The sequence below is a fragment of the Hemitrygon akajei genome, chromosome 21 (assembly GCF_048418815.1).
Source record: "Hemitrygon akajei chromosome 21, sHemAka1.3, whole genome shotgun sequence".
In the NCBI taxonomy this organism is placed as follows: Eukaryota; Metazoa; Chordata; class Chondrichthyes; order Myliobatiformes; family Dasyatidae; genus Hemitrygon; species Hemitrygon akajei.
This window is the reverse complement of record NC_133144.1, coordinates 40,730,458-40,742,838: the sequence shown is the minus strand read 5'-3', so window position 1 is coordinate 40,742,838 and position 12,381 is coordinate 40,730,458.

The following is a 12,381-nucleotide window of genomic DNA, read 5'->3' as shown; positions in this document are numbered from 1 at the left end:
TATGGAGATCAAAGTTCATAAATTATAGATTGTTTCATATCATTGTAGTATGCACTAATTATCTATTATTCCCTGCGTGTGTGCATTTTCTGGTTACATCATAATCAGCATCATATAATGGACTGTAAGTTTTACTGCACATTAGAAAATACAGTGTACTACAAAGCTTATGGCACGCAATATTGTGTCAACTTTTAACCTACTCCTAGTTAATCTAATGCTTCCCTCCCATATAGCCCTCCCTTTTTCTCTCAATGATGTACTTGTTTAAGAGTCTCTTAACTGTCCCTAATGTATCTGCCTCTACCACCACCCCTGGCAAGGGTGCTCCATACACTTACCTCTATCTTGTAAAGAAATACCTCTGATAACCCCCTATGGTTTCCTCCAATCACTTTTAAAGTATGCCCTCTCAATATAGTCATTACAACCCTGGGAAAATGGTACTGGCTGGTCACTTTGTTTATGCCTCTTATCATCTTTTACACCTCTATCAAGTCAGCCCTCAACCTCCTTCACTCCAAAGAGAAAAGCCCCTACTCACTCAACCTTTCCAAATAAGACATGTGCAGTCTACCCAGAGTTTAATGGAGTTGCAGTGTTACCTTACAACTCTCAAACTCAATCCCCTGATTAATGAAAGCCATTACGTTGCATTTTTCTCAAGAAAAACAACATTAATCAATCAGTTTAATTGCTTCGGCACATTGTCTAAAACTGACCGACTTCTATAGATGCACAGTGGGGAGCACACTGTCTGGTTGCATCATGGTCTTGAATGGATAAAAACTACAAAAAGGAGTGGACCCGGCCCACTCCATTACAGATAAAGCTCTCCCCACCATTGGGAATATTTACAAGGAGTACTGTCATAGGAAAATAGTATCCAGTATCAATGATCCCCACCATCCAGTCCATGCTCTCTTCTCACTGCTGCCGTTAGGAAGGATGTACAGGAGCCTTAAGTCTCACACCACCAGGTTCAGAAAGTTATTACCCCTCAACCATCAGTTCTTGAACCAGAGGGATTAAATCATTCACCTCAACACTGAATTGATACCACAACCTATGGATTCATTTTTAAGGACTCGGAAACTTGTGTCCCTGATATTGATTGCTTATTAGTTTATTTTTATTATTTATTTCTTTTATTTTTGAATTTGCACAGTTTGTCATCTTTTGTGCATGTTGTTTGTCCATCTCTGTCGTATGAAATTTTTCATCAATTCTGTTGTGTTTCTTTCTATTTATAACCATATAACAATTACAACATGGAAACAGGCCATCTCGGCCCTTCTAGTCCGTGCCAAATGCTTACTCTCACCTAGTCGCACAGGCCCGCACTCAGCCCATAACCCTCCATTCCTTTCCTGTCCATATACCTATAAAATTTTAATTTAAATGACAATACCGAACCTGCCTCTACCACTTCTACTGGAAGCTCGTTCCACACAGCTACCACTCTCTGAGTAAAGAAATTCTCCTTCGTGTTACCCCTAAACTTTTGCCCCCTAACTCTCAACTCATGTCCTCTTGTTTGAATCTCCCCTACTCTCAATGGAAAAAGCCTATCCACATCAACTCTATCTATGCCCCTCATAATTTTAAATAGCTCTATCAAGTCTCCCCTCAACCTTCTACGCTCCAATGAATAAAGACCTAACTTGGTCAACCTTTCCCTGTAACTTAGGTGTTGAAACCCAGGTAACATTCTAGTAAATCCTCTCTGTACTCTCTCTATTTCATTGACATCTTTCCTATAATTCGGTGACCAGAACTGTACACAATACTCCAAATTTGGCCTCACCAATGCCTTGTACAATTTTAACATTACATCCCAACTCCTATACTCAATGCTCTGATTTATAAAGGCCAGCATACCAAAAGCTTTCTTCACCACCCTATCCACATGAGATTCCACCTTCAGGGAACTATGCACCATTATTCCTAGATCATTCTGTTCTACTACATTCTTCAATGCCCTACCATTTACTATGTATGTCCTATTTGGATTATTCCTACCAAAATGTAGCACCTCACATTTATCAGCATTAAACTCCATCTGCCATCATTCAGCCCACTCTTCTAACTGGCCTAAATCTCTCTGCAAGCTTTGAAAGCCTACTTCATTATCCACAACACCACCTACCTTAGTATCATTTACATACTTATTAATCCAATTTACCACCCCATCATCCAGATCATTAATGTATATGACAAACAACATTGGACCCAGTACAGATCCCAGTACAGATTTACTGTGAATGCCCACAAGAAAATGATTCTCAGGGCAATATACGGTGACATATTACTATAAAATCTGCAATATAATTTCTAGTAGTGCATAAATTTTATATGAATATCATGGGGTGAACGCTTACTGTTTGCAACCCTAGAATATTATCTCAACAAATACTGAGATTTTTTCTTCTCTTCCTTTTGGGGACTACTTTTGTAATGAATATATATTTGCTTTAATTAATAAAGCATATTTTGGGACACAGCACATTAACAGCATGATGAAAATGTAATGAACTTTAAACAAACATAATAGGAGTGATTGAACACAATTCAATCCTTTGAACAAAGCAGGTTTATCAGTATAATTGGATTTGCAAACATTTTCATTTGAGTTGTAGGGTGTTACTTCAGCATAACAATCAAAAAAGAAAACAAGTGAAAATGGGATTCTAAAGGGCTGGAATGCAAAGGAGTCCATCTTTATCAAATGTTTGACTTCCTTTCTTGATTTCATTCTTCCTGATTTGAATTACACAGTGCAGGTTGCATAGTTATAATGAGGCTCAAGACAAAATTCAGAACAGTACCTCATCTTCTAGTGATATGAGTGACTGCAGATGTTGGATCTGGAGCAACAAGAAATCTGCTTAATGATCTCAGCAGGTTGGGCAGTTTCTGTGATGTGGGGGAAGAGAAGCTGGTGACATTTTGGGTTGAAACCGAGGACCTGATGCCATGTTTTCTGATTTAAGGGTTTGAGTCAAAGTGTCAACAATTCCTTTCCTCCCATTAATGCTGTTTGACCTGATCTTCTGCCTGGGCACATTGCATTCTTCTTAACTGTATTCACCGACCCCTGAGGAACACCACTAGTCACCAGCAGCCAACCAGAAAAGCCCCTTTTTATTCCCACTCCGTGCCTCCTGCCTGTCAGCCATTCTGCTATCCATGTCAGTACCTTTCCTGTAACACTATAGGATTTTATCTTGTCAAGCAGCTTCATGTGTGGCACTATATCAAATGCCTTCTGAAAATCCAAGTAAGTGACAGCTACTGTTTCTCCTTTTTCCACCCTCCTTGTTACTTCCTCAAAGAACTCTAACAAATTTGTCAGGCAAGATTTACCCTGATAGAAACCATGCAGAATTTGACTTATTTTATCATTAGTCTCCAAGTACCTCGAAACCTCATCCTTAATTATAGACTCCAACACTTTCCCAATCACTGAGGTTAGGCTAAGTCGCCTATAATTTCCTTTCTTTTGCCCTCCTCCTTCCTTAAAGAGCGGAGTGACATTTGTTATATTAACTCAGCTTGTCTTTTCTCCCCTCTTCTCTTTAGAAATGGTTACATGCCTGACTTTACCTGTTGGGAATGTCTTCCTACTCCGCATTTCTCACTCCTCCAATCTTTTATCTATGTACTCACTCTCTAACTGTTCCCATTCACTCATTGACCATTTTCATAGCTTGTTCCTATGGTCACTAGGGTTTAACCCTATTATACACGCTCGTCTCTGCAGCTTTACAAGCTTCTTTTCTCATCTTCCAGGTTCTGATGAAAGAACTTCAGTTTGAAACATTGACACTCTTTCAATTCCAGTTGATGCATCGTGACCTACTATGGATTGCTATCATTTTCAGTTTTTACTCTGGAAACTTATCTGGTTTTCTGGTGTTAATTGCATTATTCAATTATATCAGCATAGTGCATTTTTCCTACTGCAATAATAGAATGGATTTTCAAGACAGACACAATGAGTTGATGTGAGTGTACAGTCCATTAAATTTCTAGGCTTCAGAATAGTCAATGTGGCAATTATGGTTGGTTTAAGCAAGCGAGTAAATCAAAACTCATTTGATTTTTGTATAGTGAGAACTTACCTTTCAATTACAATGAGTCTCCATGCTAAATGCCATAGTTCAGAAATACCGAAGATTGTTGTAGTATAAGATGAATTATGTAACACGATCTTGACAAAGATATTCACCAGCATATAACCCCAACATTTTATGGTTTACTCAATTGCTTGATGATCCTGGGCTCATAAAAAACATACCAACATTAAAGATCATCAAGAATGCTTCAATTAAAACTTGTTTGTTCTTTAAATATGAGAGATAGACAGCAAAGCTCACCTAAAATATTTCCAACACACACAAAATGCTGGAGGTACTCAGCAGGCCAGGCAGCATCTATGGAAAAAAGTACAGTCGACTTTTCGGGCCGAGACCCTTCAGCAGGACTGGAGAAAAAAAAGCTGAGGAGCCTCCTTTGCCACTCTCCATCATCTTGTCCCTCTCTCCTTACCTGCCCTTTGCTCCCCCCCCCCCCCCACCCCAGGCACTCCTCCTCCCTTTTCTTTCCAGTCCTGCCAAAGCCTCTTGTCCTGAAACATCAACTGTACTTTTTTCCATAGATGCTGCCCGGCCCGCTGAGTTCCTCCAGCATTTTGTGTGTGCTGCTTGGATTTCGAGCATCCGCAGATTTTCTCTTGTTTCCAAAATATTTGCCACCTTTAAGTAGAGCTTCTTTGAATGATTAGAATTATAAACATAGAAACATAGAAAACCTACAGCACAATACAGGCCCTTCGGCCCACAAAGTTGTGCCAAACATGTCCCTACCTTAGAAATTACTAGGCTTAACTATAGCCCTCTATTTTACTAAGCTCCATGTACCTATCTAAAAGTCTCTTAAAAGACCCTGTCATATCGGCCTCTATGACCGTTGCCGGCAGCCACGCACTCACCACTCTTTGAGTAAAAAACTTATCCCTGACATCTCCTCTGTACCTACTCCCCAGCACCTTAAACCTGTGTCCTCTTGTGGCAACCATTTCAACCCTGGGAAAAAGCCTCTGACTATCCACACCATCAATGCCTCTTATCATCTTATACACCTCTTTTAGGTCACCTCTCATCCTCCATCGCTCCAAGGAGAAAAGGTCGAGATCCCTCAACCTATTCTCATAAGGCATTCTCCCCGATCCAGGCAACATCCTTGTAAATCTCCTCCGCAACCTTTCTATGGTTTCTACATCCTTCTTGTAGCAAGGCGACTAGAACTGAGCACAGTATTCCAAGTGGGGTCTGACCAGAGTCCTATATAGACGCAACATTACCTCTCTGCTCCTAAATTCAATTCCACGATTGATGAAGGCCAAAATACTGTATGCCTTCTTACCCACAGAGTCAACCTATGCAGCTGCTTTGAGTGTTCTATGGAATTGGACTCCAAGATCCCTCTGATCCTCCACGCTGCCAAGAGTCTTACCATTAATACTATATTCTGCCAATATTTTTGACCTACCAAAATGAACCAATTCACACTTATCTGGGTTGAACTCCATCTGCCACTTCTCAGCCCAGTTTTGTATCCTATCAATGTCCCGCTGTAATCTCTGACAGCCCTCCACACTATCCACAACACCTCCAACCTTTGTGTCATCAGCAAACTTACTAACCAATCCCTCCATTTCCTCATCCAGGTCATTTATAAAAATCACGAAGAGTAATGGTCCCAGAACAGGTCCCTGAGGCACTCCACTGGTGACCAACCTCCGTGCAGAATATGACCCATCTACAACCAGAACTCATAACTTCCAGGAAGTCCTTCAAAATTCAAGGTAAACTTGTTATCAAAGTATGTATACATTCACCATATACTACCGAGATTCATTTTCTTTCAGGCATTCACAGTAGAACCAATGAAAAGCTACACAAGTAAATAAACACTGACAAACAACCAATGTGCAAAAGATGGCAATGTGTGCAAATACAAAAATAAATAGATAAACAAACAAACAAATAAATAAATAAATAGATAAACAAATAGATAGATAGATAGATAAATAATACTAAGGACATGTAGAGTCCTTGAAAATGATTCCATAGGTTGTGAAATTTGTTCAGAGTTGAGGTTAGTGAAGATATTGACAGTGGTTCCAGAGCCTGGTGGTTGAAGAGTAATTACTGTTCTTGAACCTGATAGTATGGGATCTAAGGCTCTGTACCTCCTTCCTGATGACAACAGTGAGAAGAGAATGTGTTTCAAGTTGAAAGGTAATGTGTACAGAGACAATGGAATAATAGTGCCATTATTTATTGAAAAAGGCCATTTGGCCAGACAGGGGCATGACAGCTCCCTTAACAAAATGCAGACAGAAGCACTTCTTTACTTTATCCTTCTGGCCCTTGTCCCTGTTGACTTACTTCCTTCGTGTGTTTCCAATTTCCTGTTACAACCATTGAACATCTCCTCTTTCTTACTGCCTACAAGTGCATAGAAAATTCTGGTTAATTACACCCTCAAATTATGTTTATACCTTCAAAGATATATATCAATCAACTTTCTGTTCTCTTGCTCTTGTACTTTATTTCAAATGGTGCTGTTAATTTGATTTACCATTCCTCACTGGCATAATCCATCACATAACACGTTTCTGTACTAAATTCTACTTTACATATACTCACACCTTCTAGTAGATTATTTGTGCCCTGTTGCTGTTGACAAGGATCTACCTCACTGCTTTGTACTATCAGGAAATAATGCAATTTTTTTTGTAGCGAGAAAAAAGCAGTTCTCCTTGTATTGATGCAAATACGAGGAAACCTGCAGATGCTGGAAGTTCAAGCAATACACACAAAATGCTGGTGGAACGCAGCAGGCCAGGCAGCATCTATAGGAAGAAGCACTGTCGACGTTTTGGGCCGAGACGTCTCGATGAGATGTCAGGGATGGGGTAAGAAGGGGAAGATTTATTTATTACCCCCCTCCTTTTTTTCTTTCTCAACCCATCACTCTTTGCCTGTTCTCCATCTCCCTCTGGTGCTCCCCTCCCCCTTTCTTTCTCCCTAGGCTTCCCATCCCATGATCCTTTCCTTTCTCCAGCTCTGTATCCCTTTTGCAAATCACCTTTCCAGCTCTTGGCTTCACCCCACCCCCTCCTGTCTTCACCTATCATTTCAGATTTCCCCCTCCCCCTCCTACTTTCAAATCTCTTACTATCTTTTCTTTCAGTTAGTCCTGACGAAGGGTCTCGGCCGGAAATATCGACAGTGCTTCTTCCTATAGATGCTGCCTGGCCTGCTGCGTTCCACCAGCATTTTGTGTGTGCTCCTTGTATTGACCCTTGGGGAAGACAACTGTCTATCATCCTTCACCTTAAAAATATGTGTTTAACATGATTGGCTTTCTTCTGTCCTTCTGTCATGTAACATTCATCTCAGCTGACAATGACTCTTCTATTCCAGTAAACTCAATTTCGTTAATCTTCTGTGGTACTTTGCAAACCCTTACCTGTAAACTGTAGATGTTCCCTTCATCAACCTTCTCTATTATTTTGTCAAAAAAATCAATTTGGTTGATCAAACTCAATCTATTCTTTACAAGTCTGTTGCAGTTTTTAATTAACTCAAACTTGTCCAAGTGTCTGTTACTTCTTTTCCTTGAATAATGGTTCCAAGGTTGATGGTAAGCTGGCCAGTCTGTAGCACGTGCAATGTTCTAATGAATTTTCTTGCTGATGATGCAAAAGTAAAAAAGTAAGTCATGAATAAGCAATGAAGATGGGAGCTGAACATGCTAATTGATACTAGATACTCTAGTTTCCTCCCACATTTGCAGTATCTGCAGATTGGTACTTTAATCAGCCACTGTAAATTGTCTTTGGTGTGAGTGGATGGTAGAATCAAAGAGGATCTGGGGATATACACTCAGTTATGAGGTATACCTGTACACCTGCTCACTAATGCAAATATCTAATCATCCAATCATGTGGCAGCAACTCAATGCATAAAAAGTATCCAGGTATGAGTTTCAGTTGTTGTTTGAACTAAGCATCAGAATGGGGAAGAAATGTGATCTAAGTGACTTTGACTATGGATGATTGTTGGTGCCAAACAATTTTTTGTTCTGAGTATCTCAGAAACTGCTGATCTCCTGGGATTTTCATGCACAAAAGTCTCTAGAATTTGTAGAGAATGATGTGAAAAACAAAAGAAAACATCCAGTGAGCGACAACTCTGTGGGCGAAAACACCTTGTTAATGAGAGGGATCAGAGGAGAATGGCCAGACTGGTTCAAACTGTCAGACAATAAATCAGATAATCACATGTTACAACAGTGATGTGCCAAAGAGCATCTCTGAACGCACAACATGGCAAATATTTAAAGTCGATGGGCTACAGCAGACCATGAACATACAGTCAGTGGCCACTTTATTTGGTATTGGAGGTACCTAATAAAGTGTCCACTGAATGTAGGTTAGCAGGGGTTTGGGGTTGGGATTGCTCTGAGAGCAAAAATAGACACATTAGGTCAAATTACCTCCTTCCATATCATAAGGAAATATGGAAATGTCAAAGTTGGTACAAATATGGATTATTCCACAGGTATTCTGTAGGTTAAAATAGAAAAGCATGCAAAAACTAAAATGACCCTAACAGAGTAACAATGGATGACACCAAGTTACAGGTCATTCAGTAGTGAACTGAACGCTTTGGAGGCAATTATCATCCATTGTTCCAGATGGTTTCAATAGTCCCTAGTAATACTATTGACGGCATAATAATGGATGCCTTCTGATCTCTCGAAAATCTTTCATTACTTCAAGCATCAACCAGAAACTATTGTCTTGTGACAGCAGTACATTGCTATAGCTAATAATAAAATAACTACAAATTATAATAAGCAATAAAGTAAAGAACTAGAACTAAGTTAAGTAAGTAGTGCAAAAAGAGAGGAAAAATAATGGGTAGAGTTCATCAGCCATTGCCCATTCTGAAATCTGATGGCAGAGAGAAAGAAGCTGTTCCTGAAATATTGAGTCTATGTCTTCAAGCTCCTAGATGGTAGTAATGAGAAGAAAACATTTTCTGGGTGACTAGGGTCCTTAATGATGCTGCCTTCTTGAGGCATTGTATTTTGAAAGAGCCCTCGATGCCGGGAAGGCTAGTGCCCATGATAGAGCTGGTTGTGTTTACAACTTTCTGCAGCTTTTTCTGATCCTGTGCAATGGCCCCTCCATTCCAATCAGAATGCTCTCCATGTTATATCTGTAGAAATTTGTGAGTGTCTTTGGTGACATGCCAATTCTCCTCAAACTCTTAATGAAATATAACCACTGCTGTGCCTCCTCTGTAATTACCTCAATATGTTGGGCCCAGGTTAAATCTTCAGAGCTGTTGACACCCAAGAGCTTGAAACTGTTCAAACTTTACTGTGCTGATTCCTTGATAAGGACTTGTGTGTGTTCCCTCAACATCCCCTTCCTGAAGTCCGTAATCAATTCCTTGCTTTTATTGACGTTGTAATTGATGTTGCAAGGTTGTAATTGCGACACCACTCAACCAGCTGGCCTATTTTGTTCCTGTATGCCTCCTCGTCACTATTTGAAATTCTGCCAACAATTGTTGTGTCATCAGCAAATTTATAGATGGCGTTTGAGTTGTTCCTAGCTACACAGTCGTGGGTGTAGAGAGAGTGGAGCAGCGGGCTAAGAATGGTTAAGTGGGTTAAGAGTAACCTTCTTAATTAAATTTAGGTTGACTGGAAATCTGGCATGAGATTTAACAGCATAGATTTAGATAGTTGACAACTCCTTGCCTTGTTTTGAAGAGTTGTGTTATAAGAGCCTTTTATCTTTTCAGCTGTTTTATTTTCTCAATGTCTGTTACTGTTTCAATTACAGTTATCTTCCAACAATTTAACATAATAATTAGTTGTTTTATTCCACCCAAACATTCTCATATGTTCTGACACTAAGAAAAGCTTATGAATCAACATTTGGGAAAGAAAACATCAACAGATGAATGAGAAATATATAGAATAGACAGTGAAAATCTTTTCCCCAGAGTTGAAATGTGCATCTTGTCATTGCTCAGGGAGTTTATTAATTGTTCCAAAAGGGCAGCTCTTGATATCTTGTACTCTATGGCAGAGCGCTGTGCATTGGTCTGAACGTTCACACATTGAACTTCAAATAGATTTAGCCTAATACATCACACATATATCACTCCCCATCATTAATTGTACCCTCAAGAGACACTGCTTCAAGAAGTCAACATCTACCATCAAAATCGAGACAGATCCACATCATCTGGGCCATGCCATCTTCTTACAGCTACTATCTGGCAGGAGGTACGGATGTCAGAAGTCCCACAGCACCTGGTCCAAGAACAGCTACATTTCTTTAGCCATTTGGTTTTTCTACCTACAGGCACAGCCCTATTCACTACCTCAGTAGAGCAGCATCATGACTACTTTGTACTACAACGGACTTAATTTTTAGTTTGTACTAAATGCACTCTTTCTCATAAAAATTATGTAAAATTTATGTTTTCTTGTGAATGTTGTGTATCTTATGCAATGTGCCTGTTATGCAGTTTTGAGTAAGTTTTTCATTGCAGCTGTGCATATACAGTATGTACAATAAACTTAACTTTCATCTTTCGACCTTCGACATGTAGCTGCATTCAGTGAAGTACAGTATATAATTTAGAAACTCTCTGAGTGAATCCCCTACTGTTGTTCCCAGTCCTTAATGACATTGCTCCCTCTCACATCAAAAGACAACTGGAGAAGATCAATTTAATCCTGGTTTACCACTGCACTTGAGCCAGTTAACACACATGGCTGGCTTAAGCTTGTTTACTTTCATAACTTCTTGCAACATAGGCAGGAGAAGGGAGGAGGTACTGAAAGCAGACTACAGGGGGTTAGGAAGGAAGTTGAAAAGCAGGACCACAAAGGTAGTAATCTTGGGATTACTGCCTGTGCCATGCGACAGTGAGTATAGGAATAAAGTGAGGTGGAAGATGAATGCGTGGCTGAGGGATTGGAGCGGGGGCAGGGATTCAGATTTCTGGACCATTGGGACCTCTTTTGGGGCAGGTGTGACCTGTACAAAAAGGACGGGTTGCACTTGAATCCCAGGGGGACCAATATCCTGGCGGGGAGGTTTGCTAAGGCTGTTGGGGAGGGTTTAAACTAGGATTGTTGGGGGGTGGGAACCAGACTGAAGAGACGGAGGAAGAGGTGGTTTGCTCACAAATACAGAAAGCTTGGGAACATTGCGAGAGAGAGAATAAGCAATTGAAAGAGAAGGGACGCGCTCAGACCGATGGTTTGAGGTGCGTCTGTTTTAATGCAAGGAATATTATGAACAAAGCAGATGAGCTTACAGTGTGGGTCAGTACTTGAAGCTTTGATGTTGTGGCCATTACAGAGACTTGGATGGCTCAGGGGCAGGAATGGTTACTTCAAGTGCCAGGCTTTAAATGTTTCAGAAAGGAAAGGGAGGGGAGGCAAAAGAGGTGGGGACATGACACTGTTGATCAGAGATAGTGTAATGGCTGCAGAAAAGGAGGAAGACATGGAGGGATTGTCTATGGAGTCTCTGTGGTTGGAAGTTAGGAACAGGAAGGGGTCAATAATTCTACTGGGTGCTTTTTATAGACTATCCAATAGAAACAGGGACATTGAGGAGCAGGTAGGTAGACGGGTTCTGGAAAGGTGTAATAATAACAGGGTTGTCATGGTGGGAGATTTTAATTTCCCAAATATAGATTGGCATGTCCCTACAGCGAGGAGTTTAGATGGGGATGGAGTTTGTTAGGTGTGTTCAGGAAGGTTTCTTGACACAATATGTAGATAAGTCTACAAGAGGAGAGGTATTGGGAAATTGATTTGGTATTGGGAAATAAACCTGTTCAGGTGTCAGATCTCTCAGTAGGAGAGCATTTTGGAGTGTGTGATCACAATTTGATCTCCTTTACCATAGCATTGGAGAGAGGTAGGAACAGAGAAGTTAGGAAAGCATTTAATTGGAGTAAGGGGAAATATGAGCTTATCAGGCAGGAACTTGGAAGCATAAATCGGGAACAGATGTTGTCAGGGAAATGTACAGCAGAAGTGTGGCAAATGTTCAGGGGATATTTGTGTGGAGTTCTACATAGGTTTGTTCCAATGAGATAGGGAAAGGATGGTAGGGTACAAGATCCACGGTGTACAAAGGCTGTTGTAAATCTAGTCAAGAAGAAAAGAAGAGCTTATGAAAGGTTCAAAAAACTAGGTAATGATAGCGATCTGGAAGATTATAAGGCTAGCAGGAAGGAGCTTAAGAAAGAAATTCGGAGA